Raw genomic sequence first — 25,768 nt, forward strand, 5'->3', positions numbered from 1 at the left:
TGGGGTGTGCAAAATGGGTCAGCTTTGAGCACCTCTATCTCCTGAATGGTTTGGCATTCAGGTCCAAAAACTCACTTTCTAACCACTTCTTCCATGAGCAAACATGTATGATAAGTTTTGTTTCAATTTAAAGGGATGCTTCAAAAGTGATTGAATTCATATGGATTTCCCCAGTACATAGTTTCTGGAATGATCTCCGAAGAAGAAAACGCTCAAGACATCCACTACAAACACTATGTTGTAGATATGTCAATATTCCCCAGAAGGTGGAGAAATAAATAAATTAGGAGTTCCATCCCCGCCACCCGAACACCTGCTCAATCCTGGGGACTTCTGTGTACCAAGCTGTGATGTTTTTATCTTCAGAATAAATAGCAGCCAGGTGAAAACGGGAGTTTTCTCCCGACTCTGCAAGGAGCCACAGCTCATCCCACCGGAAGCGCTCAGCATCTGTCGGCTGCCAGTGAGCATAAGGCCCCAGCACTGCCCAAATAATGACTAGACCAGATCACTGCGACTTAGGCCTCTAAAACCTATTTAGGATAATATCTATAAATATATTGCAATTGTCCCCAGTAATTCACTGGACTCTTTCCCCCCTGGGACATCCCTATCTGATACCTTTTGATCCCAAACTGGATTATGTGGGACTAATACACCCCAATGCCTTCTCTGTGTGTGTGTGTGTGTGTGTGTGTGTGTGTGTGTGTGTGTGTGTGTGTGTGTGTGTGTGTGTGTGTGTGTGTGTGTGTGTGTGTGTGTGTGTGTGTGTGTGTGTGTGTGTGTGTGTGAGTGTGTGTGTGTGTGTGTGTGTGTGTGTGTGTGCTGTGTGTGTGTGTGTGTGTGTGTGTGTGTGTGTGTGTGTGTGTGTGTGTGTGTGTGTGTGTGTGTGTGTGTGTGTGTGTGTGTGTGTGTGTGTGTGTGCTGGTGTGTGCGTGTGTGTGTGTGTGTGTGTGTGTGTGTGTGTGTGTGTGTGTGTGTGTGTGTGTGTGTGTGTGTGTGTGTGTGTGTGTGTGTGTGTGTGTGTGTGTGTGTGTGTGCTGGTGTGCTGGTGTGTGTTTGTGTGTGTGAAGGATGGAGAGGAGGTAGAGGTTACAATACAATGGAGAACTATGATCCGATCCTGCCATAAATGACCATGCTTGGAATGCTCATTATAGGTGATACCTACAATGAGTTCAAATTACTGCTTGGAATGATGAAAAGTTCCTGCCACTAGTTGGTGTGGGTGAGAACAGATCGCTGGGATTTCACCTCCACTGTTTGATTTCCTTACTTGCCAGCTCAGCGGACACTATCGTATGATTAGACCAGGAGAAAAACGCACTTAAACCTGACAAGACCCAAGCTATTACAGCAGATGGCCCTTTAGGCAAGGTAATATTGTGTGAGTGTGAGATCGGGTGAATGTGTGTACTAATCTGTATGATGTGTTTGCCTCAGATGATATGTGTGTGTGTGTGTGTGTGTGTGTGTGTGTGTGTGTGTGTGTGTGTGTGTGTGTGTGTGTGTGTGTGTGTGTGTGTGTGTGTGTGTGTGTGTGTGTGTGTGTGTGTGTGTGTGTGTGTGTGTGTGTGTGTGTGTGTGAATGTGTACTGTGTGTGTACGTGTACGTGTGTAACTGTGTGTTTGTACTGACCGAGAGCCGGTGAAGGTACTGTATGTGTGTTGAATATTAAACTGCAGGAGATCTTGTAGAGCTCTGATAAATGCATTTATAGAAAAGTCAGCCCGGCTTTATCTCGTCATTGCAGGTTAGATCGCCAGATAAAAGAATTGGGGCTCCAAAAATATAAATAAAAAATCAGCGCAGGGAGATAAGAAGCAGGCTCCACTTGGTTCAGAACCTGATCCTCGCTCCCCTCCCAGCCCACACCGCCTGCCTCCACATTCTGCTGCTCATCAGGATGGCCCCAATCACTAACCCAGGGCTCTTTTGAAGGCCCTATTACTAACCCAGGGCTCTTTTGAAGGCCCTATTACTAACCCAGGGCTCTGTTCAAGCCCCAATCACTAACCCAGGGCTCTGTTCAAGCCCCAATCACTAACCCAGGGCTCTTTTGAAGGCCCTATTACTAACCCAGGGCTCTTTTGAAGGCCCTATTACTAACCCAGGGCTCTGTTCAAGCCCCAATCACTAACCCAGGGCCCTGTTCAGGCCCCAATCACTAACCCAGGGCCCTGTTCAGGCCCCTATCACTAACCCAGGGCCCTGTTCAGGCCGTATCACTAACCCAAGGCTCTATTCAGGCCCCTATCACTAACCCAGGGCTCTGTTCAGGCCCGATCACTAACCCAAGTCTCTGTTCAGGCCCCTATCACTAACCCAGGGGCTCTGTTCAGGCCCCTATCACTAACCCAGGGCTCTGGTCAGGCCCCTGTCACTAACCCAATGCTCTGTTCAGGCCCCTATCACTAACCCAGGGCTCTGTTCAGGCCCTATCACTAACCCAGGGCTCTGTTCAGGCCCTATCACTAACCCAAGTCTCTGTTCAGGCCCCTATCACTAACCCAGGGGCTCTGTTCAGACCCCTATCACTAACCCAGGGCTCTAGTCAGGCCCCTGTCACTAACCCAATGCTCTGTTCAGGCCCCTATCACTAACCCAAGTCTCTGTTCAGGCCCTATCACTAACGAACGGCCTTGTTCAGTGATATGATGCCATTCTCCTTATGGAACCTGATGGAATGACTCAGACATTCTCCTGTATTGTTCTGCTATGGGGATGTAGAGTACAGTACATGTTTTATTTATTTATTTTTATTTTACCTTTATTTAACTAGGCAAGTCAGTTAAGAAAAAAATCTTATTTTAAATGGCAGCCTAGGAACAGTGGGTTAACTGCCTGTTCAGGGGCAGAACGATAGATTGTCTGGTAGCTACTTCCTCACTGTTATCTACTCCACCTCTCCCCATACGCAGAATACTTTTTCATAACCTAAGGCTGCTGTGCTGTGGCACAAACATTTCATGTAACCTTTTGCTGTGGAGGAAATATATTCAAGCAGAATACCTTGAAAGCATTTAACCCCAGTCTCTGGCGCTTTTATATTCCCTCTTTGAGCCTCTCTCACACTTCCTCTCTCTCAGCATCTCTTACTCATTCTATAACAACCCGGGTACCTCTCTCTTTCTCCCACTATATATCTCCTTTTTTTTTACCTCTCTCTGTGTCGTTCCACTTATCTCTGGTTCTCTCTCTCTAGCTATCTCGCTACATCATCTCTCTCACTCTACATCATCCCCTCTTTCTCTCTCGCTCGCTCTCTCTCTCCATCGCCTCTCCATCATCTCTCTCTCTCCAGTGTGCAGGCAGATACATCATCCCCTCTCTCTCTCGCCATCCTTCTTTTCTCTCTACATCTCTCCGTCTCCGTCTCCGTCTCCGTCTCCGTCTCCGTCTCCGTCTCTCTCTCTCTCTCTCTCTCTCTCTCTCTCTCTCTCTCTCTCTCTCTCTCTCTCTCTCTCTCTCTCTCTCTCTCTCTCCAGTGTGCAGGCAGATACATCATCCCCTCTCTCTCTCTCTCTCAATCCTTCTCTTTCTCTCTACATCTCTCTCTCTGTCTCCCTCTCTCTCTCTCTCCTACACCTCCTCATCTCTCTCTCTCTCCTCCTCATCTCTCTCTCTCTCTCTCCTCCTCATCTCTCTCTCTCTCTCTCTCTCTCTCTCTCTCTCTCTCTCTCTCTCTCTCTCTCTCTCTCTCTCTCTCTCTCTCTCTCCTCTCTCCTCTCCCCTCCTCCTCCTCCTCCTCATCTCTCTCTCTCTCTCTCTCTCTCTCTCTCTCTCTCTCTCTCTCTCTCTCTCTCTCTCTCTCTCTCTCTCTCTCTCTCTCTCTTCCTCCTCCTCATCTCTCTCTCTCTCTCCTCATCCTCATCTCTCTCTCTCTCCAGTGTGCAGGCAGAGCCAGCAGACAGGGTTTCCAGCCGTGGCCCCTGGGGGTGTTGCTGATGGAATGTGTTTGGGAGGCCTGCAGCTTTCTCTCTCTCTCTGAGCTGCATGGAAAATGGTCCCACTGGGGAATGGAACAGTCCCTGTTTACAGCACAGAGGAGAGGCAGCACCATGGAATCACCACCGGCCATCCTAAACACCCTACAAAGATAGGTCCGTTTTACTACTGGATGAAGAAAGAGAGAGAGAAAACCTGCCAATGGCTGAAAGTATGCTGGCTTACATCCAGTCACGGTGGAAGTCTCTTTTTTAATTCCTGTTTCATGTTCCCCGACATGAGAATTTAATTTATGAGCATGACAGAGGAAGAGATGCCTTTATACTCACAGTAGACACATACACAGACACACCGAAATATAGCAGCCGCTCACAAAGGCACAGGCGAAAGCCTACAATGGAAATATACAAAGTAGCACACACACTCACACACACACACAATGCTGTCACAAATTGCTGCTAATTCTCTCAGGCAGGGATCTCAGGAGGTTAAACTCAGGGTAATTTACAGTATTTTTGGGTGAGACCCACTGTTTTACACTGACTTCCATTTAAAAATCAACTTGATTGATTTTCACAATTGAGTTTTTCTGTCGGGTGACCCCCTGCAGTGAAATATTCATAAGCCATTAAAAATAAAAGATGCACATTTTGTACATTTGACCTGTTGTAATATACGGCACAGTGTATAATATGCTCAATCCTGTGTCCTGTCCCACTCTGAGGCGAAGCGGGTGCTGTACAGGCGGAAAAACAACATTAGCAACTTGCATGATCCACGTTGAGTAGAACTTGATGAAAGAGACAATGCAATCTCTACATTTAGCAGATAGATTGCCGGCAAATATCGTCATAACATTACAGCTGTTGATGTGGTAGTTTTATAAATGCAGATTCTTAAAATTGTCTCCCAGCATTGCATTTAGATAAGATAACTGCACAGAGCAATATAAAAATGTAACTTGGAAAAGCTATAAAAAACCTTTAATTAAAGAACTACTGCTGTTCAGACAACTGGGGAGATAGAACAGGATGTATGCCTTGAAAAAGCCTTTAAAAAGAGAGGGAGAGCGAGAGCGAGAGGGAGAGAGAGAGAGGAAGGGAGACAGCGAGAGAGTGGGGGAGAGAGCGGGAGAAGATAAAAGAGTGACAATATAGGGGTGACTTTTATTCCCAGGGTAAAGCTGGGTAAATCTGACCTGTCTGAATCCAATATAAAACATTAAGACAGAATGAAACTCAAATCCTCAATGCATCACGTTTGTGAGAGGGGAAATAACGGGTAAGCTTCGACTTTTTGCCCTCTGTTTCAATTCTCTCTTCTTCTCTATTTCATTTCTCCAAGCAGCTTTTCATGCTTCTATCATTGCAGGAGAGGGAGCGAGCTGGCACAGTGTGAGTCTACCCATCTTGAGAAATGATGCATTGGAAGCGACGCTCCCTGCTGAAACCCTGCTGGGACTGGGCTGTCGACTGAGACACGGCCCAACTCTAATCAACAAACACCAGTTTAAAAGTAGCCATGGGTAGTTTTATAGGGCTGCAGCCGAGGGAGGACATGGAAGGAAGGACCAGTTGGGCTTTTCAGCTGAGGCGGTGAGTATAGTCGCCAGTCACCAAGCGCCAACCACTAGCCCCTTGTAGGAAGTCAAGGGAAGGTGACGAGAGGGGAGGAAGATGGGGGAGGAAAGGGGAGGGGACAGGAAACATGGCTTAGGGGGAGACACGTACCCTTAATCAGGAGCCCCAACAGGGGACATCCAGGAGATATGAGGTAGTGTGTGCGTGCGTGTGTGTGTGTGCGTGCGTGCGTGCGTGTGTGTGTGTGTGTGTGTGCATCCGTCTGTCAGCAGATGGAGGCACGCTGAGGTTATCTCCAGGGCCTACGGTGAGAGGCAGACGAGGATATATTGACTGACAGAAATAGAACAGACAGACAGACAGACAGACAGCAATAAAGACAACACCCAGGAGGATCCTCATCATGGTTTGTCATCTTAATAATCAGCCTCCCCTCCTTCTTCCCCCCACGTCACCCTTGTCCTCAAAAACACACATCTTAATAACCACCCCTCCCCATCATCTCCCCATCAACATCAAAAGAACAGCTTCCCCCACCACCGGCACTACCACACCCTCTCTAAAAATGTGTTGTTTTACAGAGTCAGCTATAGTAGTATGGGCACCCCTGGAGGATATTTGGGTGAACTACCTTGCTCAAGGGAATATCAACACATTTTTTGTCATGTCTGCTCAGGTATTTGAAGTAGTGACCTTTAGGTTACTGGTCCAACGCTTTTACCGCTAGGCTACCTGCCATGCTAAACACCTTTAGGTTACTGCCCTAACGCTTTTACCGCTAGGCTACCTGCCACGCTAAACACCTTTAGGTTACTGCCCTAACGCTTTTACCGCTAGGCTACCTGCCACGCTAAACACCTTTAGGTTACTGCCCTAACGCTTTTACCGCTAGGCTACGTGCCACGCTAAACACCTTTAGGTTACTGCCCTAACGCTTTTACCGCTAGGCTACCTGCCACGCTAAACACCTTTAGGTTACTGCCCTAACGCTTTTACCGCTAGGCTACCTGCCACGCTAAACACCTTTAGGTTACTGCCCTAACGCTTTTACCGCTAGGCTACCTGCCACGCTAAACACCTTTAGGTTACTGCCCTAACGCTTTTACCGCTAGGCTACGTGCCACGCTAAACACCTTTAGGTTACTGCCCTAACGCTTTTACCGCTAGGCTACGTGCAACGCTAAACACCTTTAGGTTACTGCCCTAACGCTTTTACCGCTAGGCTACCTGCCACGCTAAACACCTTTAGGTTACTGCCCTAACACTTTTACCACTAGGCTACGTGCCACGCTAAACACCTTGAGGTTAATGCCCTAACGCTTTTACAGCTAGGCTACCTGCCACGCTAAACACCTTGAGGTTAATGCCCTAACGCTTTTACAGCTAGGCTACCTGCCGCGCTAAACACCTTGAGGTTACTGCCCTAACGCTTTTACAGCTAGGCTACCTGCCACGCTAAACACCTTGAGGTTAATGCCCTAACGCTTTTACAGCTAGGCTACCTGCCGCGCTAAACACCTTGAGGTTAATGCCCTAATGCTTTTACAGCTAGGCTACCTGCCACGCTAAACACCTTGAGGTTACTGCCCTAACGCTTTTACAGCTAGGCTACCTGCCGCGCTAAACACCTTGAGGTTAATGCCCTAACGCTTTTACAGCTAGGCTACCTGCCGCGCTAAACACCTTGAGGTTACTGCCCTAACGCTTTTACAGCTAGGCTACCTGCCGCGCTAAACACCTTGAGGTTAATGAATACCTCTCCTGAATATGCTTCATTAAAACAGGGCCGCAAAACAAGTGGTAACATGGACTACAACAGGAGAAGAGCAAGATAAAAAACTACAGTGGAAGAAAAACATCATCCAGGGGCCATGTTCATTTTACAACATTTACCAAAGATCAACAACATATTCTTGAGTAATTTATATGTTTTGCAGCATGTACAGATACAGTAATCCCCCCAAATAATTTGTAAAAATATTTACACCAACAAAAATATTCTCTAGAACTTTTCAAACCTATCACAATGGTCACTGTCGCCTGCAGCACATGTCCTCATTGTCACGCCTTGGTCATTGTATTTTGTGTTTTTGTTATATGTTTGGGTAGGCCAGGGTGTGACATGGGTTTATATGTTGTTTTCGTATTGGGGTTTGTAGTATTTGGGATCGCGGCTGATTAGGGGTGTTGTTAGGCTTGGCTGCCTGAGGCGATTCTCAATCAGAGTCAGGTGCTTGTCGTTGTCTCTGATTGGGAACCGTATTTAGGGAGCCATAGTTTATTAATGTAATGTAATTAGTTTCACGTTTCGTTCTGTTGTTTTTGCATTTAGTATCAGTTATTTCATGTACCGCGTTTTCTTTCATTAAAGTCATGAGTAACCAACACGCTGCATTTCGGTCCGACTCTCTTTCTTCAACAGACGAACGCCGTTACACTCATACTAGTTGTTGCCATCCAGAGAGCTAGGATCAACTAGGAAGTCATGCGACTCAGATATCTGCTATATGATACTATTGACTATTTCATGTTGGGATGGAGTCAAGATACTTTTTGGAAAACAAGTGGTAACATTGACATGATTACCTACAAGAAGTCAACGACATCATAGCAACCAGAAAACAACAAGGGAACAAGAATTGTCTAGAGGATATAATCAGTTGATTGTTGAGGATGGGACTCGCGTGTCTCCATGTGATTCAGAATCCAAGAACAGAGAAGAGATGCCGTTAAAACCACTGCAGAAATCACTGTGCTTCTCTCTCTCTCTGATGAAGAGAAATGAGCAGTATGTCTATGCTGTACATATGAGTTATATTGTATTCACTATTAGCCAATACATCCAGTGATTGTAATGCTTACTAAGAGTTTCTCAAGCCTGAAGTGAGCCAAGCAGCTATCGTAAATCAGGTCAGCATGGATTAAGTCCAGCCAGGTGATCATATCAGGGAACCTTCTCTCTCAGTCAGCACCTATAGCTGGCCAGCCCCAGCCCGGCCCGACATTCAGATCCTCTGGCTCTCTGGCATGGGGAGATTTGACATGGAATGTTGACTGTGAGAGCAGATCTGCCCCTGATTCTCATGCCTTCGCCACAATCCCCCCTCTCTTAATAAACTAGGTCCTCGTGAGGCAGAGCCAATCTGGGAAGGAAAACAGCCTAAAAATAAGGAAACAGCAAATAAACAAAAAAGACAACAAGAAATCAAAAACGTATCTCTGTTCCATCTTTGGATGAGCCACAACTAAATGCTTCCAGTCTGATCCGTAGAGGTGGAAATGAGTCTGCGAGCCAAGACAAAGCATTGTCTTTTGGATGAGGGGTTATGAGAAGAAAGCCCCTTGTAGCCTACATACAAGAGTCGGCACGGCGCACAGCTCTCAGCAACAAAAAAAAAACAGGAACAGTGAGCCGGTGTAATCCACCCAAGACATAAGCTGGGGGGTGTAATTGAAGCAGCGCCGACAGGAGCACAAAAAAAAACACAAGATTGGAAATTGAAGGGGGTGTGTAGGGAGGAGGCAGGGAGAAATGATGGCAGGCGCCACCAGATGGTTCATTTCCTGTTTTGTTTTTTTGGGACATGGCAAGGCCAGGGTTATATCGTCACTGCTCCCCGGGTCACTTGTTCTCTCTAAGATGCAGGGGTAAATCCACACCCCCTTCCCGCGTAGCGTTTCTCCAAGAGTATCGGCATCCGTGGTTAGGACAGTTCATTTCCTCCCAGACACTCTGCATTTTCCCTCCTTTTCCCTTCCTCTGTCCTTCCCGTCCTCTGCTGTAAAAACCCTGCATGCATGCACCATCTTCTGCACCATCTCCTCTCCTCAACGATTCCAGAGCACCTTGAATGTGTCTCTCCGGAGAGCGAAGAATAAAAAGAGGGAGTGAAAACAGCAGAGGAGAAATGGAGAGAACGAAGGAAGGAAGGATGGATGTTGGGGGAAAATAAGCAGGTTGTTTTTTTATAATGTTTGCAGTCTGTCCTTTTGATATACACACCAAAACAACCTGGAGCTCTGAGCCGCCAATCCCACAATCCCACAATCCCACAGGCTGATGTGACGGTCGGCTTGGCAGCCGCCCCGCTTACATGCCAGGCTCACCCCATGCCTACCCTCCGCCCCGTCCTCCACGCACCGCTCACTGCCATCCTCCTGCCTGGCGTCCCCCGCACCTCCTCCTCCCTCTTCCCTCACTACCCATCCTCCTATCCCACATGCCAGCTCTCAGTTTGCATTCCAGGATCAAACCTCGCCACTCTGCCAACCGCTCTTCCCGCGATGCCAATGCCTTGGCATCGAGCAGGCGCCATAAAACTGGAACACAGTTGCACGGCGGATACTGCTGCCCGCTTACACTCAACTTTATTAAAAAAACAACACCGCAAGAGAAGAGGAGGGGAGAATCCTCTTTGTGTTGCTGCTCCATTAAAGCAGCCCAGAGCTGACAGAGACAATAACACAACATGGCTGTAGAGGCTGTGGTGCTGGAGTCCGATGCAGCGGAGCAGCACCACTCGTCTAATGCAGGCAGGAGTCAGGAGCAGCCTTGCCAGACAGAGAGAGAGGGATGGCACCCCATCTATACACAGACACCTCCCAAACCAACACCCAATTTCACGTAGAAATTCATAACGATACTAACACATATGCTGAATAATAATTCAATAATAATAGTGATTATGATGAGAGAGGCATAATAATAATGATGGGTATATATAGTCATTATATACAGCCGTTGCTGGCAGGGGTGTTTGTGATCATCGCCGTCATTGTTCTTTATTGTCTGTCACGGCCATTAAGAGGCGATGAAAATCAATCGCGGGTGCCCCGCTCTCCCTGCGGCCTGCCAACACGCCTCGCTCCCTCGCTGCAGTGCTCCCTCCCGTCCAGAGCTCTTGAGGGCGATGATGGCTCTCCGCAGAGCCCCTCTTCCCCTCTCTATCTCCCATCCCTCCCTCCCCTCTCTCCAACACCACTTATCCTCTATACTCTGCCGTGGGTTGAGATAGCTATCAGCGTGAGGCACGCTTTTAATTGATCTCGGTCACAGTTTAATGTGAGGCGCGGATTAGCTCTTATCACCGCCTGAGAGAGAGGAGAGAGTTTTTCGGGAATTAGAGATCACACTCCCCAACATTAAAACCCCAGCGCCCTCCTTGAAATGGATGCTCTGGCTCTGGAGCGACCCACATAGACAGGAGAGAGAGAGCCGGCTGGGTGGTGGGAGCAGGAGGGACGAGGGACAGGGGACATCAGGCTGGGCCTTTATCCCAGTGTCGGTGTGATGTGTTGAGGCTGACTCTGGGCTATTTATGGCCTAGTGTGGAGCTATAGTGTGGTGCTGGAGCTGGGCCTGCGGCTGTTTAATCACCAACTGTTATGTTAGTGGGATTTATAAGACAACCACTTCATATGGAGGTGAGGCATGGGGAGAGATGTGGCTGGGTGGTTCACCAGAGAGCCACTGGGGACCATGGGGACAGCCAGAAAGCATGTCTGGGACTCTCTATCTCTCCCATTCATATTGGCATCCATCGTCTGAACTCCTGTTCAATCATACCGCAGTCGTTGCGATTCCCCTTGGTTCAATAAACCGCCAGATAAATAAAGTACAGGGCAGAGCGGACGCCGTTAATCAGCCAATTACACAGGTTCAAAACACGGGTGAATATTATGAACATCCTGCTGCGACCACCACACACACTCACATCAGTGGAGGCTAAAATTACTTTCCTCTTTTTCTCCGAGGTGAATTTCAAAGTGCTCCTCCACTGTAGTTTAAATGCCAGGGCGACATGAAGAAAAAGAACAGAGAAAATGCGGCGCAGTGTGCCAACTGGTAGAGATTCAAACCGAATGAGAGGAACGTCATTACAGCTGAATAGAAATGGCAGCTTCCTTGTTTTGTTATTTTCAGTAGGCAGAAAGAGTCCCTTTTCAAATAAGGGAACGATGTGAAATTCTCTGTCAAACGAGCCGGAAGAGGGAAATACAATGAAAGGAGGAACAGAAGCTTGGTTAACAGAAGAGTGTGTGACATCAAAGAGGACAAAAGCAGGGGAGGATGTGGGGATGAGGGAGGGAGGGATGAGGGAGGGATGTGGGGGTACATCATCGTTGGTGGTAAATCTCCTTTAACACAATGTCCCGGTGGGATTTCGGAGGCCTGTTAATACAGGGAGGAAACTCTGTTTGCCATTTGGGTTCATTTAAATGTGGTTCATTGATAGCAGAGTCTGGCGGCTCAAGGGGCTGCAGACGAGCAAAACAAATCCAGCTACCCCATGGATCCTCTGCCACCTCTCTGCCACCTCTGCCACCTCTCTGCCACCTCTGCCTCCTCTCTGCCTCCTCTCTGCCTCCTCTCTGCCACCTCTCTGCCACCTCTGCCTCCTCTCTGCCTCCTCTGCCTCCTCTCTGCCATCTCTGCCTCCTCTCTGCCTCCTCTCTGCCATCTCTGCCTCCTCTCTGCCTCCTCTGCCTCCTCTCTGCCTCCTCTCTGCCTCCTCTCTGCCACCTCTGCCTCCTCTCTGCCTCCTCTGCCTCCTCTCTGCCATCTCTGCCTCCTGCTCTGCCTCCTCTCTGCCACCTCTCTGCCATCTCTGCCTCCTCTCTGCCACCTCTGCCTCCTCTCTGCCTCCTCTCTGCCTCCTCTCTGCCACCTCTCTGCCATCTCTGCCTCCTCTCTGCCACCTCTCTGCCATCTCTGCCTCCTCTCTGCCTCCTCTTTGCCACCTCTCTGCCACCTCTGCCTCCTCTCTGCCTCCTCTCTGCCTCCTCTCTTCCTCCTCTCTGCCTCCTCTCTGCCTCCTCTCTGCCTCCTCTCTGCCTCCTCTCTGCCACCTCTCTGCCTCCTCTCTGCCTCTTCTTCCGCTCCTCCACTCCTCTCTGCCTCCTCTCTCCCTCCTCTCTGCCTCCTCTCTGCCTCTTCTTCCGCTCCTCCGCTCCTCTCTGCCTCCTCTCTCCCTCCTCTCTGCCTCCTCTTCCGCTCCTCCGCTCCTCTCTGCCTCCTCTCTCCCTCCTCTCTGCCTCCTCTCTGCCTCTTCTTCCGCTCCTCCGCTCCTCTCTGCCTCCTCTCTGCCTCCTCTCTCCCTCCTCTCTGCCTCCTCTCTGCCTCTTCTTCCGCTCCTCCCCTCCTCTCTGCCTCCTCTCTCCCTCCTCTCTGCCTCCTCTCTGCCTCTTCTTCCGCTCCTCCGCTCCTCTCTGCCTCCTCTCTGCCTCCTCTCTGCCACCTCTCTGCCTCCTCTCTGCCACCTCTCTGCCATCTCTGCCTCCTCTCTGCCACCTCTGCCTCCTCTCTGCCTCCTCTCTGCCTCCTCTCTGCCTCCTCTCTGCCACCTCTCTGCCTCCTCTCTGCCTCCTCTCTGCCTCCTCTCTGCCACCTCTGCCTCCTCTCTGCCTCCTCTCTGCCTCCTCTCTGCCTCCTCTCTGCCTCCTCTCTGCCATCTCTGCCTCCTCTCTGCCACCTCTCTGCCTCCTCTCTGCCTCCTCTCTGCCACCTCTGCCTCCTCTCTGCCTCCTCTCTGCCTCCTCTCTGCCTCCTCTCTGCCACCTCTCTGCCTCCTCTCTGGCTCCTCTCTGCCACCTCTCTGCCACCTCTCTGCCTCCTCTCTGCCTCCTCTCTGCCTCCTCTCTGCCTCCTCTCTGCCTCCTCTCTGCCACCTCCTCTGCCATCTCTGCCTCCTCTCTGCCACCTCTCTGCCTCCTCTCTGCCTCCTCTCTGCCTCCTCTCTGCCACCTCTGCCTCCTCTCTGCCTCCTCTCTGCCTCCTCTCTGCCTCCTCTCTGCCTCCTCTCTGCCACCTCTCTGCCTCCTCTCTGCCTCTTCTTCCGCTCCTCCGCTCCTCTCTGCCTCCTCTCTCCCTACTCTCTGCCTCCTCTCTGTCTCTTCTTCCGCTCCTCCGCTCCTCTCTGCCTCCTCTCTCCCTCCTCTCTGCCTCCTCTCTGCCTCTTCTTCCGCTCCTCCGCTCCTCTCTGCCTCCTCTCTTCCTCCTCTTCCGCTCCTCCGCTCCTCTCTGCCTCCTCTCTCCCTCCTCTCTGCCTCCTCTCTGCCTCTTCTTCCGCTCCTCCGCTCCTCTCTGCCTCCTCTCTCCCTCCTCTCTGCCTCCTCTCTGCCTCTTCTTCCACTCCTCCGCTCCTCTCTGCCTCCTCTCTCCCTCCTCTCTGCCTCCTCTCTGCCTCTTCTTCCGCTCCTCCGCTCCTCTCTGCCACCTCTCTGCCTCCTCTCTGCCTCCTCTCTGCCTCCTCTCTGCCACCTCTCTGCCATCTCTGCCTCCTCTCTGCCACCTCTGCCTCCTCTCTGCCTCCTCTCTGCCTCCTCTCTGCCTCCTCTCTGCCACCTCTCTGCCTCCTCTCTGCCTCCTCTCTGCCTCCTCTCTGCCACCTCTGCCTCCTCTCTGCCTCCTCTCTGCCTCCTCTCTGCCTCCTCTCTGCCATCTCTGCCTCCTCTCTGCCTCCTCTCTGCCTCCTCTCTGCCTCCTCTCTGCCACCTCTGCCTCCTCTCTGCCTCCTCTCTGCCTCCTCTCTGCCACCTCTCTGCCTCCTCTCTGCCTCCTCTCTGCCTCCTCTCTGCCACCTCTCTGCCTCCTCTCTGCCTCCTCTCTGCCTCCTCTCTGCCTCCTCTCTGCCTCCTCTCTGCCATCTCTGCCTCCTCTCTGCCACCTCTCTGCCTCCTCTCTGCCTCCTCTCTGCCTCCTCTCTGCCACCTCTGCCTCCTCTCTGCCTCCTCTCTGCCTCCTCTCTGCCTCCTCTCTGCCACCTCTCTGCCTCCTCTCTGCCTCCTCTCTGCCACCTCTCTGCCTCCTCTCTGCCACCTCTCTGCCTCCTCTCTGCCTCCTCTCTGCCTCCTCTCTGCCTCCTCTCTGCCACCTCTGCCTCCTCTCTGCCTCCTCTCTGCCTCCTCTCTGCCACCTCTCTGCCTCCTCTCTGCCTCCTCTCTGCCTCCTCTCTGCCACCTCTCTGCCTCCTCTCTGCCTCCTCTCTGCCTCCTCTCTGCCTCCTCTCTGCCTCCTCTCTGCCTCTTCTTCCGCTCCTCCGCTCCTCTCTGCCTCCTCTCTGCCTCCTCTCTGCCTCTTCTTCCGCTCCTCCGCTCCTCTCTGCCTCCTCTCTCCCTCCTCTCTGCCTCCTCTCTGCCTCTTCTTCCGCTCCTCCGCTCCTCTCTGCCTCCTCTCTCCCTCCTCTCTGCCTCCTCTCTGCCTCCTCTCTCCCTCCTCTCTGCCTCCTCTCTCCCTCCTCTCTGCCTCCTCTCTGCCTCCTCTCTGCCTCCTCTCTGCCTCCTCTCTGCCTCCTCTCTGCCTCTTCTTCCGCTCCTCCGCTCCTCTCTGCCTCCTCTCTGCCTCCTCTCTGCCTCCTCTCTGCCACCTCTCTGCCATCTCTGCCTCCTCTCTGCCTCCTCTCTGCCACCTCTCTGCCACCTCTGCCTCCTCTCTGCCACCTCTCTGCCTCCTCTCTGCCACCTCTCTGCCTCCTCTCTGGCTCCTGTCTGCCACCTCTCTGCCACCTCTCTGCCTCCTCTCTGCCTCCTCTCTGCCTCCTCTCTGCCTCCTCTCTGCCACCTCTCTGCCATCTCTGCCTCCTCTCTGCCACCTCTCTGCCTCCTCTCTGCCTCCTCTCTGCCTCCTCTCTGCCACCTCTGCCTCCTCTCTGCCTCCTCTCTGCCTCCTCTCTGCCTCCTCTCTGCCTCCTCTCTGCCTCCTCTCTGCCACCTCTCTGCCTCCTCTCTGCCTCCTCTCTGCCACCTCTCTGCCTCCTCTCTGCCTCCTCTCTGCCTCCTCTCTGCCTCCTCTGCCTCCTCTCTGCCTCCTCTCTGCCTCCTCTCTGCCACCTCTCTGCCTCCTCTCTGCCTCCTCTCTGCCTCCTCTCTGCCTCCTCTCTGCCTCCTCTCTGCCTCCTCTCTGCCTCCTCTCTGCCTCCTCTCTGCCTCCTCTCTGCCTCTTCTTCCGCTCCTCCGCTCCTCTCTGCCTCCTCTCTGCCTCCTCTCTGCCTCCTCTCTGCCTCTTCTTCCGCTCCTCCGCTCCTCTCTGCCTCCTCTCTCCCTCCTCTCTGCCTCCTCTCTGCCTCTTCTTCTGCTCCTCCGCTCCTCTCTGCCTCCTCTCTGCTCTGCCTCCTCTCTGCCTCCTCTCTCCCTCCTCTCTGCCTCCTCTCTCCCTCCTCTCTGCCTCCTCTCTCCCTCCTCTCTGCCTCCTCTCTGCCTCCTCTCTGCCTCCTCTCTGCCTCTTCTTCCGCTCCTCCGCTCCTCTCTGCCTCCTCTCTGCCTCCTCTCTGCCTCCTCTCTGCCACCTCTCTGCCATCTCTGCCACCTCTCTGCCTCCTCTCTGCCTCCTCTCTGCCACCTCTGCCTCCTCTCTGCCTCCTCTCTGCCTCCTCTCTGCCTCCTCTCTGCCACCTCTCTGCCTCCTCTCTGGCTCCTGTCTGCCACCTCTCTGCCACCTCTCTGCCTCCTCTCTGCCTCCTCTCTGCCTCCTCTCTGCCACCTCTCTGCCATCTCTGCCTCCTCTCTGCCACCTCTCTGCCTCCTCTCTGCCTCCTCTCTCCTCCTCTGCCACCTCTGCCTCCTCTCTGCCTCCTCTCTGCCTCCTCTCTGCCTCCTCTCTGCCACCTCTCTGCCTCCTCTCTGCCTCCTCTCTGCCACCTCTCTGCCTCCTCTCTGCCTCCTCTCTGCCACCTCTCTGCCCCCTCTCTGCCTCCTCTCTGCCCCCTCTCTGCCCCCTCTGCCTCCTCTCTGCCTCCTCTCTGCCTCCTCTCTGCCACCTCTCTGCCTCCTCTCTGCCTCCTCTCTGCCTCCTCTCTGCCACCTCTCTGCTCTGCCTCCTCTCTGCCTCCTCTCTGCCTCCTCTCTCCCTCCTCTCTGCCTCTTCTTCCGCTCCTCCACTCCTCTCTGCCACCTCTGCCTCCTCTCTGCCTCCTCTCTGCCTCTTCTTCCGCTCCTCCGCTCCTCTCTGCCTCCTCTCTCCCTCCTCTCTGCCTCCTCTCTGCCTCTTCTTCCGCTCCTCCGCTCCTCTACTCTCTCGCCTCCGAGGTTGTCCTCCTTCAGAACGTCTCCACTGACAGTAGACTATAGTTCAACAGCCTCTTTACAGTCCCTCCCTCCGCTTTGCTCTGAGTTCCCCAGACAACACTTAGCCCTGAGGATATATGATGAATCAGTGACAGCTTGATGTTCCATTCGGCCCATGGTGGAAGGGGGAGAGTTGAGGGAGGAGGAGGATTGTTTGGACTGGTGTCAGACATTAGATTAACTTGTTAGACTGAGTGTCAACAGTCGATAGACAATACCATCCTCGGGAAAAGACAAGAGATGTTAAACAGTAGCATACATGTAATCAGGTCTTATTTTCAACGACAAACCCCTCATTAGATAAATCCTGATCCACAAGCTATTGATCGACAAATTGGATAAGCAAATGAAATTAAAACCGTTTTACGACTCCCAATACGAAGCATTTGGGCTCATGCGCCAACACACACACAGGTTTATGAGTACACGCCAAATGTCTCGGCACCCTCCGACTTTCCCCACCATAAAAATATATTTATGAGAGCATCAGGCCATTGAGCCATGGCAATGCTTGCCATTTTCTCTTGGCTTTATGATTCCATCAATGCTTCAAGATTGACTTGCAGAGCTCCTTCAGAGTCACCCTCCATAAGGAATACATATAATTCAACAACAACACGTATCTTTTCTTTATAAAACATACACTCATACTATTACCAGCCCTCAGCAACAAACTAAACCATCCTGGAAAGAGAAAGGATTCTTGGCTTGGGAAGATGGAGAGGTGGGGTGTGGGGGAATGGATGTGGCTGAGTGAATGTGTTTGGCCAAGTTTCTATTTTTCTTCACCACCACATACAGTGCTAGCAAACACAGTGTTTTTCGTCGCAACAGAGAAAGCAACAGACTGACACATCAGGGGACACTGCCAACTGAACAATCACCAATCCAGGCTGGCAATTTTCACCCAGTCGTTTCTAATGTCCGTGGCGGGCCAGATGCTCAGAGAATATGCAGGGCAGTCAAACACAGAGAGGTCCAGGCTTTGAACCTGAGCCCAGTGGAGAATTCTTGGGCATCTCTCCTCGCCTGCTTATGTGTAACGGTATTTTAGTGTGACTGACTGTGTGTGTGGGGTAATGGGGTGAATACTGTATGGGGGATTTGTGTGTGTGTGTGTGTGTGTGTGTGTGTGTGTGTGTGTGTGTGTGTGTGTGTGTGTGTGTGTGTGTGTGTGTGCGTGCGTGCGTGCGTGCGTGCGTGCGTGCGTGCGTGCGTGCGTGTGTGTGTGTGTGTGTGCGCATGCATTCGTTCAAGTGAGCATGTTAAGTCAAATCAACTTGTTGTACTTCCGGCGCCGACAGATTTGGCCGCCTCGCTTCGTGTTCCTAGGAAACTATGCAGTTTTTTGTTTTTTTGCGTGTTATTTCTTACATTAGTACCCCAGGTCATCTTAGGTTTTATTACATACAGTCGAGAAGAACTACTGAACATAAGAGCAGCATCAACTCACCATCAGTACAACCAAGAATATGACTTTTGCGAAGCGGATCCTGTGTTCTGCCTTTCACCCAGGACAACGGAATGGATCCCAGCCGGCGACCCCAAAAAACGACTTCGAAAAAGGGGAAAACGAAGCGATCTTCTGGTCAGACTCCGGAGACGGGCACATCGTGCACCACTCCCTAGCATTCTCCTCGCCAATGTCCAGTCTCTTGACAACAAGGTTGATGAAATCCGAGCAAGGGTAGCATTCCAGAGGGACATCAGAGACTGTACTGTTGTTTGCTTCACGGAAACATGACCAAGAGACTGAAAAACAGCTTCTATCTCAAGGCCATCAGACTATTAAACAGCCACCACTAACATTGAGTGGCTGCTGCCAACACACTGACTCAACTCCAGCCACTTTAATAATGGGAATTGATGGGAAATGATGTAAAATATATCACTAGCCACTTTAAACAATGCTACCTAATATAATGTTTACATACCCTACATTATTCATCTCATATGTATACGTATATACTGTACTCTATATCATCTACTGCATCCTTATGTAATACATGTATCACTAGCCACTTTAACTATGCCACTTTGTTTACATACTCATCTCATATGTATATACTGCACTCAATACCATCTACTGTATCTTGCCTATGCTGCTCTGTACCATCACTCATTCATATATCTTTATGTACATATTCTTTATCCCCTTACACTTGTGTCTATAAGGTAGTAGTTTTGGAATTGTTAGCTAGATTACTTGTTGGTTATTACTGCATTGTCGGAACTAGAAGCACAAGCATTTCGCTACACTCACACTAACATCTGCTAACCATGTGACAAATAAAATTCGATTTGATTTGATTTGTATTTGTCACGTGCACTGAATACAACAGTTCTAGTAGTCCTTACAGTGAAATGTTTAGTTACCAGCCCTTAGCCAACAATGCAGGGGTTTTAGAAAGTAAGTAAAACAAGGAAAAATGGTAACACAATACAATAACAATAACGAGGCTATGGGTAACGAGTCAATGTGCAGAGGTAAGGGTTAGTCGATGTAATCAAGGTAATATGTACATATAGGTATGGGTAAAGTGACTATGCAGAGATAATAAACAGAGTAGCAGCAGTGTATGTGACGAGTGTGAAGGAATGTGAATGTGTGTGTGTGTGTGCATGTGTATCTGTGTGTGTGTGTGTGTGTGTGTGTGTGTGTGTGTGTGTGTGTGTGTGTGTGTGTGTGTGTGTGTGTGTGTGTGTGTGTGTGTGTGTGTGTGTGTGTGTGTGTGTGTGTGTGTGTGTGTGTGTGTGTGTGTGTGTGTGTGTGTATCTGTGTGGCATCAATATGCATGAGTGTGTGTGTTTTGTGTGTGTGTGTCAAAGCCGTGGGTGTACATGACACATTATCACGGAAGGGGGAGGAAGCGGGAGGTGGAGCATGGGCCTGGTATGTGTGGGCTTCTGTTCAGTTGAATCCCCTTCCTGGCAACAGGGGTCTCTCTGGGCTAGGCAGGACCACCGTTGTTACATCCACGCACTCGCACAAGCAGATGGCTAAACAGATGATCTTCGCTCATCCCACTCATGGCCATCCATGTTTATTTCATGATGGCTGTGCCCGGAGTCTCCCTCTGACTATCACTTCTCCATGAGTGCTTTGGTAGGGGGAGGCTGCTGTCACACAAGCGTTTGGAAAACAAAATTGTGTGAGAGAAAGAGTGAGAGAGAGAGAGAGAGAGAGAGAGAGAGAGAGAGAGAGAGAGAGAGAGAGAGAGAGAGAGAGAGAGGGTGAGAGGGTGAGAGAGAGAATGAGAGAGTGAGCGTGAGAGAGAGAATATAAAACACCAAATAATGCATACATAGCAGAATTAGGCCAATACCCGCAAATGATCGACAACCACCTAAAAGGAAGCGATTCCCAAACCTTCCATAACAAAGCCATAACTTCCAGAGAGATGAACCTGGAGAAGAGTCCCATTAGCAAGCTGGTCCTGGGGCTCTGTTCACAAACACAAACAGACCCCACAGAGCCCCAGGACAGCAACACAATTAGACCCAACCAAATCATGAGAAAGCAAAAATATAATTACTTGACACATTGGAAAGAATCAACAAAAAAAACAAGCAAACTAGAATGCAATTTGGCCCTAATCAGAAAGTACACAGTGGCAGAATACCTGACCACTGTAACTGACCGAAACTTAAGAAAAGCTTTGACAATGTACAGAGTCAGAGAGCATGGCCTTGCTATTGAGAAAGGCTGCAGTAGGCAGACCTGGTTCTCAAGAGAAGACAGGCTATGTGCACACTGCCCACAAAATGAGGTGGAAACTGAGCTGCACTTCCTAACCTCCTACCAAATATATGACCATATTAGAGACACATATTTCCCTCAGATTACACAAATCCATAAAGAGTTTAAAAAACAAACCAATTTTGATAAACTCCCATATCTACTGAGTGAAATACCACCGTGTGTCATCACAGCAGTAAGATTTGTGACCTGTTGCCACAAGAAAAGGGCAACCAGTGAAGAACAAACACCATTGTAAATACAACCATATTTATGTTGAGTTTTTTTTGCCTTTTGTACTTTAACTCTTTTCACGTGGTTATGACACATTTGAAATGTCTTTATTCTTTTGGAACTTCTGTGAGTGTAATGTTTACTGTTCGTTTTTATTGTTTATTTCGCTTTTGTTTACTATCTACTCCACTTGTTTGGGAATGTTAACATACGTTTCCCATACCATGATTTGAACTGAATAGAGGGGGGTAACATTTTGAGAACTAAAAGAAAAACAGTGGTGCTGGCCTACCAGTCGCCCGTCAAAGTTCTTAAATAACTTCACATTGATCAAAGAAAGCAGCGAATCCATGCGTAGTTCTGGGCTAGAGTGCTGATGACTAAGGCCCTGGTCGATGCTGGTTGACGTGATTTATACAGCTTCCTGGAGTGCCAATAAATGAAAAGACTGATTTGCCCGGTGTAGGAATGGGGTGGAATGCCTCTGCACTTGCTCCCTTTGATCTCTCCTGGTACTTACTGAGGAAATGAGCAACCTCGCTGCAGACAGTTTCTCACTGAGAGGCCCATACAATACTACCTGGTCCTCCTGGAAAATGGCCAAAGCTAAAAGGACCAAATTGGTCGACACCATTGGTGTTTAATGAAAGCTGGAAAGGGCAATTTCTTAAGTCCATGTAATGCAGATTGTGGCACGTTGATATGGTGTAGCTTTTTGCTGAGGTGGGGAGAAAAACATACATTTTGCCTGGCACTCTAATTATATTTATCGAGACTTTTTTACTTTCTGTCCAGGTCTGAACATTACATTTCAGATTTATTTGCCCATCATCACATCTTAGGCTACCTCACCCTCACCCTCACCCTCCTCCTCATCCTCTCTTCCTCCCTCTCCTTCGCTCCTTTTTATGGGAATGTCTCAGCACATACTTTTTTGCCTTACTAGATCTGGCAGCGGTCCTGGCCGATGGATGATATTTAGGTTGATCATAGGAAGTGACACGCCGGGTTTCCCCTGAAGCCAGTGGCTGAGTGAGCAACTCAATTAACAGCAAACCGCCTCAGACAGGGCAGGCCAGGCCTGATCCCTGGGAGCTCCGGGGAGAAGGAGGGGGAGGAGGATGAGGGAGATCAGCTAAGCACTGCTCATCCTCCCTCCACCCTTCGTGGGCAGGGGATGGACTGAGCGCTGGGCCTGGCTGGGCCTGGCTGGGCTGGGCCTGGTTGGGTCTGGATGTCGGTCTGAGCCTAAGCCATGGGGCAGGGTGACAGTGTGCTCCAGTTGTTCTGATGATTCACCATGTCCACCTACAGGGGGCCCGGGGGCAGCACATGCCACACGCACAGATGACTGAGCAGCAGCTTTGTTCCATTATCAATGGCCGGAGGGTGTAAGCGAGCATGAACATCACAAGCCCCCCGTAGCGAGCCCCGTTAGACCTACAGAGGAGACCTCCGGTGTGGTTAGAGATAAGGCCAGATTATGGCTGTCCAGCCATGACACAGATTGGGCTCAGGAGTCTGAGAACAGATAGCTAGGTTTATCCAGGGTTCAAAAGGGGAGCCTAGAGTCAAAGTGCAATCCCATCCTATAGCATGGAGCAGATAGGAAGTGCAGGCACCCATGGGCAGAGCAGAAGCAGGATTAAAACCAAAGGTTACTCAATGACATCTGAGACATTCTGTGCCTCTGCATCTTTTTAGCTGAAGGAGACACAACAGGATCAGGACCTGTGAGGGCAAAGCCTTTAAAAACAATGCGGTATGTGACGTATACGTCCCCTAAACAGACTCAAATACAGCAATCAATCACACTGCAGCATATCTGACTGGCTGCTGTCACTGCTCCCATTCCTCTTCTCTCCTCTCCTCAGTTTTTTCCCATTCTCTTCGTCAACCAAATCTGGTAACCGAGGACAAAAAGTACAAGAAGTTCAGAAAAATAAATCCCTGAAGCTCCCCATTGATCTGGTACCGATGATGATGACCATCTGTGAGGAGCAGAGCAGAGTCGTAAACATTATGAAATGAGACACCCGCTGACATTTTGAGGTCAGTGTCACTTCCCGCTCTTCAGCTCTGGCTCCTCAACGTTTCTGATTGGCTGTATTAGCGAGAGGGGACACAGAGTGCTTACCTTGTCTCTAATTAACAGTGACAAACAATGCAACAAACAAAACAACATATGAGAGGCATAAATCCTTTCTGAAGGCGCTGAGTGGTACAAACATGCTCGTCAACCTTCCCTTCTCTTCCCCTCTCCCCTCTCCCTTCCCTTCTCCTCCCCCTCTCCCCTCTCCCTTCCCATCTTCTCCCCCTCTCCCCTCTCCCTTCCCTTCTCCTCCCCCTCTCCCTTCTCCCTTCCCTTCTCCTCCCCCTCTCCCCTCTCCCCTCTCCCTTCCCTTCTCTTCCCCTCTCCCCTCTCCCTTCCCTTCTCCTCCCCCTCTCCCCTCTCCCTTCCCATCTTCTCCCCCTCTCCCCTCTCCCTTCCCTTCTCCTCCCCCTCTCCCTTCTCCCTTCCCTTCTCCTCCCCCTCTCCCCTCTCCCCTCTCCCTTTCCTTCTCCTCCCCCTCTCCCCTCTCCCTTCCCTTCTCCTCCCCCTCTCCCCTCTCTCTTCCTTCTCCTCCCCCTCTCCCCTCTACCCTCTCCCTTCCCTTCTCCTCCCCCTCTCCTCCCTCCCTTCCCTTCTCCTCCCCCTCTCCCCTCTCCCTTCCCTTCTCCTCCCCCTCTCCCCCTCTCCCTTCCCTTCCCTTCTCCTCCCCCTCTCCCCTCTCCCTTCCCTTCTCCTCCCCCTCTCCCCTCTCCCCTCTCCCTTACCTTCTCCTCCCACTCTCCCCTCTCCCTTCCCTTCTTCTCCCCCTCTCCCCTCTCCCTTCCCTTCTTCTCCCCCTCTCCCCTCTCCCTTCCCTTCTTCTCCCCCTCTCCTCTCTCCCTTCCCTTCTCCTCTCCCTCTCCCCTCTCCCTTCCCTTCTTCTCCCCCTCCCCTCTCCCTTTCCTTCTCCTCCCCCTCTCCCCTCTCCCTTCCCTTCTCCTCCTCCTCTCCCCTCTCCCTTCCCTTCTCCTCCCCCTCTCCCCTCTCCCTTCCCTTCTCCTCTCCCTCTCCCATCTCCCTTCCCTTCTCCTCCCCCTCTCCCCTCTCCCTTCCCTTCTCCTCCCCCTCTCCCCTCTCCCCTCTCCCCTCTCCCCTCTCCCCTCTCCCCTCTCGCTTCTCCTCCCCCTCTCCCCTCTCCCTTCCCCTTTCCCCCTCTCCCCCTCTCCCTTCCCTTCTCCTACCCCTCTCCCCTCTCCCTTCCCTTCTCCTCTCCCTCTCCCCTCTCCCTTCCCTTCTCCTCCCCCTCTCCCCTCTCCCTTTCCTTCTCCTCCCCCTCCCCCCTCTCCCTTCTCTTCTCCTCCCCCTCTCCCCTCTCCCTTCCCTTCTCCCCCCTCTCCCCTCTCCCTTCCCTTCTCCTCCCCCTCTCCCCTCTCCCTTCCCTTCTCCTCTCCCTCTCCCCTCTCCCTTCCCTTCTCCTCCCCCTCCCCTTCTTCCTCCCCCCATCCCCTAGCCCCTGGTGACTGCTGTAATAAACTGAAAGGTAGACAGAGCTGGGATTTTGGCCATCAAACGCTTGTCATCTTCCCAGAGCAGGCATGGAACAGAGGTGGCCAAGGGAGACAGTTGTTGCCACATTGTATTCTGAGAGAGAGAGAGAGAGAGAGAGAGAGAGAGAGAGAGAGAGAGAGAGAGAGAGAGAGAGAGAGAGAGAGAGAGAGAGAGAGAGAGAGAGTGTGTGTGTGCGGGGGGGTAGAGGTGGAAACGACAGTCACTCACAGTAGTGGGACATGTCAGCAGCAGACTTTGTCAAGCATGGACACCTGTGACAGCAGTGTCACACCCGGAGTGACCCGGCGTGTCCCCTACCACGGTGGAGATTACAGTGATCACCATCCTCACTGTATGGTCCCCACATGGGACACTAGATAGACAGACAGACCGACAGGCAAAGAGAGGAGGAGATGGGATAAAGTATCCTCTTTCATTGCAATGCTGCTATTTCTATTTTATTTAGATAGGAACTTCATTGAGAATTCACTAGTGAAGACTGATGACTCCAAGGGAGGATGTCCTCGGGTAATGTGTGAGAGTGTGTTTTTAGGGACGTGGGAATTGAAGTGCACTCATGCATACAAGAGTTGTTGGTATAATCTTCAGCGGCAGGATGATAGTCCACCTGAGAGCTCTCACACACTAGCTGAAAAAATAAGTTAAGAGGGACACCTTTCCAAGTGCCATCTATCCGTACTCCAGAACTACGTGAACAGCACCTTATAATAACTTGCTGGGACAAGGAATACCAAAGGAGAGAGCCGCTGTATAAAGTCATTATAGAGACTTAAACATCTGTGGTCAGTGAGAAATGACTGCTCACAACCTTGATATTATCTCCTCATTTGACTCCCAAAGGGGCCTTCACCACATTGTTCCCCAGTTAGCCGTTACTGTAAAGGAACAGGTGTGAATGTGACCTGGTGGCTTGAATACTGAACCTGCCGTGGCGTCCATCCAGAGATGCGGGTCCCCACGGAGATCAGGGGAGGGATCTGGGAGGGATCTGGGAGGGATCTGCAGCCACGGCCTCTCAGTCTCTCAAACAGACCCATAATGATGTCTCTCAGCGGGGCGCTGATTTCATCAGGGCTTGGATGTGACCGCTAATAGTTGATGCCAGACAGGGCAGTGGAGGGAGACTCTTTCCTTTCTTCACCTCATCAAATAAACAGAGAGAGAGAAATTGAAGGAATTGAGAAAACTATGCAACCAAAAACGTAGAGACCCAGAAACGCCTTCAATATGGTGAATCACTAAAACAATACAGAAATACACTACAGGAAAAGAAGGAACAGCACGTCAGAAATCAGCTCAATGTAATTGAAGAATCCATCAAATCTAACCACTTCTGGGAAAATTGGAACACATTAAACAAACAATAACACAAAGAGGTATCTATACAAAACAGAGATATGTGGATTTTGGCCCTATAACCCTATAACAAAGTACAAACAGAAGAAACATGTACATGATCAAATGCAAATCTTAGAAGAAACTATTCAAGACTACCAGAACCCACTGGATTCTCCAATTACATTGAATGAACTGTTCACAGGACAAAATACAAACCCTTCAACCCCAAAAAACCTGAGGTGTTGATGGTATTCTAAATTAAATTA

Source organism: Oncorhynchus keta, chromosome 34 (genome assembly GCF_023373465.1).
Source record: "Oncorhynchus keta strain PuntledgeMale-10-30-2019 chromosome 34, Oket_V2, whole genome shotgun sequence".
NCBI classification, from domain to species: Eukaryota; Metazoa; Chordata; class Actinopteri; order Salmoniformes; family Salmonidae; genus Oncorhynchus; species Oncorhynchus keta.